This window comes from Glycine max, chromosome 4 (assembly GCF_000004515.6).
Source record: "Glycine max cultivar Williams 82 chromosome 4, Glycine_max_v4.0, whole genome shotgun sequence".
Classification (NCBI taxonomy): domain Eukaryota; kingdom Viridiplantae; phylum Streptophyta; class Magnoliopsida; order Fabales; family Fabaceae; genus Glycine; species Glycine max.
In genome coordinates this window covers 12,997,575-13,005,727 of record NC_016091.4, presented here as the reverse complement: position 1 = coordinate 13,005,727, position 8,153 = coordinate 12,997,575, and the positions used below count along the sequence as shown (strand labels likewise).

Sequence of the window (8,153 nt, the reverse complement as noted above, 5' to 3'; positions counted from 1 at the left end):
TCATAAATTCATTTATAAATTTTTTTGCTCATCATTAATATTATAAGAAATATAAGTGAAAAATTAATTAATGTTACATTGAAAAAATGATAAATATTTTTCTCTTACATGACAATTATAATGATACGGAAGGAGTAATAACTATCTTATATTAGAAATGAACATGAATAAGATAATAGGATCCAAATCGAGAACTAAGGCCCAAGGTGGGATTAGGCCCACTAAACCCACACACTCTATTTAAGTAGAGGAAAAAGGGGAGTTAGAGAGAGAAAGAGAAAAGGAAGAGAAGTAGGAGGAGAAGCAAGAAGAGGGAGAAAGAGCAGATATTTAAAAACCCAATACTCAGAGCTCATCTCTACATGTCCTAGACATAAGTGTTTCCCTCTTTGTCCATTGCTTTCCTTTTACTATGTTGTTTTCCCTTTTACCCCTTTGAACCCTAAGCTTAGAAACATTGGGATTATGCAAGAATGATGATGTTTTTGAGTATAATAATCGATTAGAAAGCATAAGAGATCATTAATGATGAATTTATTGTGAGTTTGAATGCTTGGGTAACCACTAATGTTTTGGAAACTTGGCTTTGCAATTTTTGCAAGGTGTAGGATTGCATCATCTAGCTAAGCTAACGATCGACTGAACTAGCTAAGCAAACACATATCCATAATTTTCTTTGAACCAACTAGCTTTGGTAGCAACATCTCTAGCTAAGCGATATGTGATTGTCACATGTCATCTACATGACCGTCACATGTTAAAAAGTTGTTTTTTTTTAGTTTGGTATAACTTAATAACTTTTTGATATTTTGATCCCTGAATATAACTATGTATTCTCATTTTGTGCTAGAAAATACTTTTGAATTTTTAATTATGTCTCACACTATATATAAAAATTATTAGCATAGTGATAATAAATGACATTTGTTTATAGTTATAACAATTGTTTATGGTGATGGAAATTAAATAATAATTGCCAAGTATAGAATTCAAAAATAATATATTTTATATTTGAAATCATTATTAATTTATTTATTTTATTTATTAAGTTAAAATTCTATCAAATAATATTATAATAGTGACAAACAACACTATAATTGAACTCAAAATAAATAAACATATGAAAATTAAATTTACTTTTTCATAAGAATCAAATTAAAAATGTATATTATGTAAATATATAGATACTAACAAATATTTGTTTTTAAAAAGTCAATATATTTATTTAATTTAGGAGGAAGTTAAAAGCAAAGAGATACATAATAGATTATTTTATTCAATCAAAATTTAAGACGAAATTAGATATTTTTGGTTTTTCACCTTTTATTGTATTTTCTTTTATTTTGTATTCTTTAACATGACTAACATAATGGGTGAACTATATTTTATACTCAATTTTGTAAATCTCATATATTGTATACTTCAACATGATAGGCGACATCTACCTTCTCCATTGAAAATATAATGGTGAATTACATTTTCAACTTATAATGAGTCATGTTTTCTAATACTTAATCCTTGAACACTGTTGTGAAAACTACAAAAATTGAAGGAAAAAAATACAGACAAGATGTACTACAGTTGCCCCATTGAAAGGGTGTAAAATACTTACCCCTGAATACATCTTAGGCAAATACTTAGCCTGCCTTATTTGCCTAAGATGTATTATTTTAAATTTTTCTCTGTCAATTTGGTGAATTTTTCCTACCCACATCTGTTAAAATACTTACCTCTGATATCTCACGATGACAAGCCTATCTTACTTATCTATCTCCCAAATGTTAGACTCAATAGATAAAATGCATGAAGTTCTAATTCTAGATGCTTGTTTTGATGCATGGGCATAATGCAACCACTCTATGTCTAGCAATGATTTTATTAAGATACCTCTTCCTTTTAGTTCTATTAGAAACTACCCTCTGTCGAGCGACTAATTCCCAAAACAGATGCATGCAAAACCTTCCTTGTTTTTCTATTAAGGATTACCCTCTGTTGAGCACCTAATCCTTAAAGATGATGCAAGGATGAATGATACATGAATTAAAATAAGAAAGGATAATAGGAAAGAAAACACTTGTTTGTATTGATAAATATGAAGTGTACAATATATTTTTTGGCTTTTTAGGCCTGCCAAGCCCTAACTAAGGGTTTAGCCTCTCATAGCCACAAGAGCCTTACACTTGAAAAGGGGTATAGAAATTGATGGAGGAGAAGGGATGGAAAAAGGACATAAAAAGAAGGATTTCTCCTATTTGAGATACTTAGGCTTATGATGTATTTATTAGAGAGCTCTCAGTCTCCGGGATAGTGTGGGGTGGTGTCTTTTCTCCTTGACTTGACTCTTTTTTTATAGTTGTTGGAGTGGATTTGGGTCTGATGCTAAAAATCATCCTTATTCATATTTTTTATATTTTCTGGATCTTTTTCTCTTTTAATCCCTTCTTTTCATATCTATAAGTCATAAATAATGAAAATATCAATTCCTAACATTTAAACAAAAAATAAATGCTAAATAAATATTTTTAAAGATATTTTAAATATATTTTTATTATGAAAAATAGCTTATATTTAGCAGTTATCACCTTGCAAAAGAAGGAAAGAGTTTTCTCAACTAGCCTGAGATGTTTTCACCTTGGTGAAAAAAAGGTAATCATCTGCAAAAAATAGATGAGATATACCTAGACCTTTCCTAATAGACACAATTGGTTGCCACACACCCATCTAAACTTGTTCTTGGATAAGGATAGCTTCTCCATACAAAGAACAAAAGGATAAGGAGACATGAGATTCCCTTGTCGAAGATCCCGATGAGGAGGGAAGGGTTGCAAAATCTCATTATTCCACTTAATAGACATATTAGTGGCGGTAGTATAATTCATAATCAAATTAATAATGGCGGAGAGAAAGCCAAAGCTGATCTTTAGAGGTATCACGTCATAAGTAAGATTGTCTCTTACTTGCACAGAGTCCAACTCAATCACATGAGAAGGATCAAGAACATATTGCTGAAGCTGAGACACATGGAAAGCAGGATGTACGTTGGATATGTTTGAAGGTAAAGCGACATGATAAGCAATAGAGTCAATCCTCTTAAGAATCTAGTAAGGACCTATAATCTTCAAAGAAGTTTTTGGGACTTTGCAGCCTTTTCAACTCTGGTCATAAGAGTAACCTTCAGAAATACATGATCCTCGACTTGAAACTCCTTCTACCCAGACCGATTTTCGACCGACTTTCTACGCTGAATGACCCATGGGGCCCACGATACATTTATCTCCCTATCAATCACAAAAATTAATTAACTTATCGGACCTTTTACTTTGTTTTAAAGAAAAATACTCAGAATAAAAGAAAAACCATAAAAAGAGGTGCAACACGAGGACTTCCCAGGAGATCACCCATCCTAGTACTACTCTCGCCCTATCACGCTTAACTGCGGAGTTCTGATGGGATCTGGTGCATTAGTGTTAGTATAATCACACTCATTCTGAATTTGTCTTTTTTATCTTATCTTAATCTTTTATTTTTCTCATCTTATCTTTTTTTCTTCTATTTTTATCTTTATCTTTATCATCTTTTAATTTAAATATTTTATCTTTTCTATCTTCTATTTTTATCTTTAAATATTTATCTTATCTACTATCTTTCTTTATATGTTATTTTAAATTAATTTCTTATCTTTTGCTTGTAAATTGGATTTGCATTAATCTAAGTACAAACAAAGTCCTTGTGGATTTCATACTCGGACTTCCGAGTACTTTACTACTTGTGAAAAATTTGGTGCACTTGCCAACGAGTTAAGACAAGGCTATGGATTGAAGATTAATGTGCACAAGTCTACATTCATGGCATCCAAGAATGTTCCTCGATAGAAAATTGACAAATTCAGTAGCATTTTGGGGTACCAACACACTCCAAAAATCACTAGCCATCTAGGGTTTCCTTTTCTCGCAGACCAGGTAAATTTTTTTTATTTTTCTCTTACATATTAGATCATGTTCACTCTAGATTGACAAGTTGGAAAGCTAAGCTTCTTAGTAGAGTCGATATAGTCACTCTGGCCACTTCGGTTCTTGATTCCATACCTACCTATTCCATGCAAAATTTATGGCTTCTGGAGGGAATTTGTGATACCTAATCTTAAGAATGATATTACAACTCTCACTTTACCAGACAATGTGCTTGACATGATTATTTGGGATGCTTCTTCTGATGGCAAATTTTCCGGCCAAAACTACTTACAAGTGGCTCACTAGAGCTCGTTCTTCCATTGTGCTACTGCGGTTCATGGAACTTGGGTGTGGTCTCTCCAATTACCAAAAAATATCAAACACTACATCTGATTCTTAGACCATAAGAGCATTCCCGCTAACCTCTTTTGACCACGTTGGCATATTTGTTTTGACTATTCTTGTTGTAGGTGTGGCGATCATGAAGAATCAATCTTCCATTTGTTGCGAGATTGTCAGTTTTCAAGAACGATTAGGAACCTTCTCAAATTGGACGTTTGGAGCAATCCCAATTTTGATGATAGTACAACTTGTGATAGCAACATAGAAAAACCAGAAGCAACAAAAGCACGACCACAAAGGAAAAGCAGGGCCCCAGCTTACCTCAAAGATTTCCTATAACCGTTTCTGCTAAGCTGGCTATCAAGGGAGCAGCTCTTGATCTTGTCTGCCATTAGGAATATTTTCTCTCTTTTTGTTAGGACCTTGTCCCCACAGAATTCCAAATTCTGTTATTACAATTCCATTATAAATACTCATCAAATGTAATAAGGCTAAGTAGAAATCAATACAATACTTTACCTTTCTATTCTCGTATTAGGAGGTTATGGCCCTCGAAGTCTAGCAACAACTACTAGAGCCTAAAAATTTGGTGCTCTTGTTCGAATGGCGGAGTCCACCCGCTCGAAGGTCTCCTCGGACAGAGTGAAGGACGCCATTGCCAAGCTCACCACTCATCAACTGGCGCTCAGTGAAAACCTTCAAACCATGACTCAAACTTGATACCCTTATCACTATCCTGGCTACACCCAAATCCCTTGTGTAACATCCCATTTTTCCTAAGATAATTTAAAAAGAATTATTATTTATAAATAAATAGAGTTTTAGAAAAATGATGAGATTTTATAAATAAATAAATAAGGAGATATAATTATTAATTAAAATAATGGTTTGAGAGAAAATAAAAAGGGTATTTTATTTATTTGTTTGATAGAGAATAAAATAGAGTTTGTTTTTATAAAATAATAAATAAATAAATAGAGTAAACCTAACTATAAATAGCGTTAGGTCATTTTTCACACTGACGGTGCCTCTTCTTTCCCTCATTTTCGTTTTTCCCTTTCTCCTCTCAATGCTCTCCCTTTTTCCCGCAAACTACCAAACCTGTCTCAGAAAAATGACGATCTCGGACTTATTCACCGTTGGATCGTTATGAAATTTAATAAACAGGTTCACAACTCAATTACAAGAATTCTCACCGTTGGGAATTACTAAAATATGTCGGAGATGAGAGAAATGTTGTTCGCATCGTGACTTTTTCTTTTCCCGTAGAAACCCAGAGTTGTCTCGGTAAAACTATGATCCTGGATTCGTTAACCATTGGATTTTCACGAAAGTTTGATATTTTGTTAAAAATTAAATTTCTAACACCTTCACCGTTGGGATTTGCTAGATAATAATCGTGCAGGAAGAAAAGGAATCACATGAAGACAGTATGAATGGAGGCTTCAATCCCTTCTCCGTCTCTCTAACGTTTGGGAACTCTATTGGAGCAGTCGGAGGAAAAATTGGAGAAATCTCAGGGAACCGCTAGAGATTCCGCTATCACTTTCGAAAGTCACGTGAGTCCACTTAGAGGTAAGGGATGAGTTATTCACAATTGGGGATTAGTGAGAACATGTGTTGAGATACTTAGAGGATTAAATTGGGGTTTATTTTTGGGTGTTTATTAAATTATAATTTTTCCTTTACAATTATAAATACAATATTATTGTCTTTACGCACCAATTGATGTTCTGATAAGAATTAATTGATAAACTTGAGTGTTCTTGATGTTTTTGCGTTTTGACCCATGATTTTGATATAATTGTGTAAAATTATTTGATGGGTTTTATTGTCCATGTTGTGATAAACCTTTTGTATAAATTATTATATTGAGATTATGAAATTGTGATTCAAATTATGAGTATGTGATAAATTGAACCTGTGATAAATGGTGAAATAAATGTGTATTGAGATGTGTGTATTGAGTTGTGAGCTATGAACTATGCAATCACACAATTGTAAGACCCTTTAAGGGCGACGAGTATTGTGATGGGATCCACTGTGGGAACCCGACGAGTTAAAATGATTTTGAAAACAATTGAGTAATTGTGTGTATTGCATAGTTCATAGGTAAATGTATATGATTCATGAGGTGTGATAACGTGTTAAATTGAGATTATACCATTGTGATTGAGATCGAGTGTATGTGATAAATTGAGTATGCATATGATTGAGATATATATGTGCATTGAGATATTGTGTGCATTGAGTTGTGAGCTGTGAATTCTACAATCACACGACCATAAGTCCCTTTAAGGGCGACTAGTTAATGCTAAGTCTCTTTAAGGGCGACGAGTTAATGCTAAGACCCTTTAAAGGCGACGAGATAAACTATTTTGAGAACAGTTGAGGAGTCATGTGTTTTGTACAGTTCATAGATAGAGTCCGTGTGCTAAAATATTTTATGGGTTGGACCTGAATCAGGAGGGAGAGGCCCTGACGGACTCTTCGGAGTGTAGGCCTTGGGGGTCACCCGGTTTGAGTGCTCCTTTAAGCCTATATTGATTCCATATGGTTGGAGCATTCTCGCAAAATACTGTGACCCTGACTGGTCTCCCTATGATCTTACCTAGTGAGAGTGACCTGACTTGCTAGTGTGTGGTTTGTCTTATCATGTACTGCTAGGCGCCCGACAAGGTTTTTCACTGACATGGTATCACATTGCATATAGGATTGAGTCTTAGTGTATATGTTGCATAACGCTTGTGTATTGATCGATATTGATTGACTTGGTGATATTGTGTGTTGATCCTTGAATATGTGAATATTGTGAAGATGAATGAGACATGTTATGTTATGATGCGATGTTGGGTGACAAAGTGGTGAAATGATGTGAGCTATGTGTAAGTAAGTTTTATTTTGTTTTTATGATATTTACACCTACATGTTGTCTCGTTACTCTTCATTAGTTAGGAATGTGATAACTCACTCCCAGTGTGTTATTTGTGTTTGGATCTTGTGATGATCTCGAACCTTGTGTTCGTGAGAGCAGATGAATAGGTGGATGACTATGAAGAACCTGATGCTAGAGGACATGGGAACACAATGCTCTGATAGGATGTGACATTAGGGTATAGGTTCTATATTAATTGTATGAAGTTTTAGACGACCTTGTTTTGAGTCGAAGTGAATTTATTATTTATTTGGACAAGTTTTATTATGATGTTAGAAAGGTGAATGTGAGTCTTCCACCCTCTTAAAAGGCTTATATTTAAATGTGTTTTAAAAACTTTTAATCAAGTTTGATTTCTTATTTCTTTTATTATTAGTACATATATGTATGGGGTAGAGGGTGTAACACCTTGTATCCTCACCTACCTCGTCCACCACCATCCCACCATCTTCCCCTTCTGCCCAGCCTCACCGTATGAAGCTTGACGTGCCTCGCTTTGATGGCTCTGAACCATTGTGTTGGATATTCACAATTAACCTATTCTTTGAATATCACAACACCCCCGACCATGAACGGCTAACCATCACCTCTTTTTATATGGATGGTCGTGCTTTGGCCTAGTTCCAATGGATGGCCAGCAACGGTCAGCTCACCTCCTGGCCTATTTTCCTCTATGCCCTTCAAACCCATTTCGCACCCTCCCAATATGAGGACCCGACTAGTGCCTTGTTCAAATTAACCTAGAAAACCACAGTCCATTCTTACCTCTATGAGTTTGAGGACTTGGCAAATCGCGTCGTTGGTATTCCTCTACACTTCCTTCTCAGTTGCTGTATCTCGGGTCTGAGTCCCGACATTCATCACGATGTACAAGCCCTGCAACCATTATCGTTGGTACAGGCAGCTGAGCTCGCATGTCTTCAGGA

General features: G+C 34.7%; 1 non-coding gene across 1 annotated transcript; it reads right to left on the bottom strand.

The window, feature by feature from the left end:
* Window positions 1-3,365: 3,365 nt before the first annotated feature.
* On the bottom strand, window positions 3,366-3,484 carry LOC113001498 (5S ribosomal RNA). Its single transcript, XR_003266893.1, has one exon. It is a non-coding gene; the product is annotated as a 5S ribosomal RNA (ribosomal RNA).
* Window positions 3,485-8,153: the final 4,669 nt, after the last annotated feature.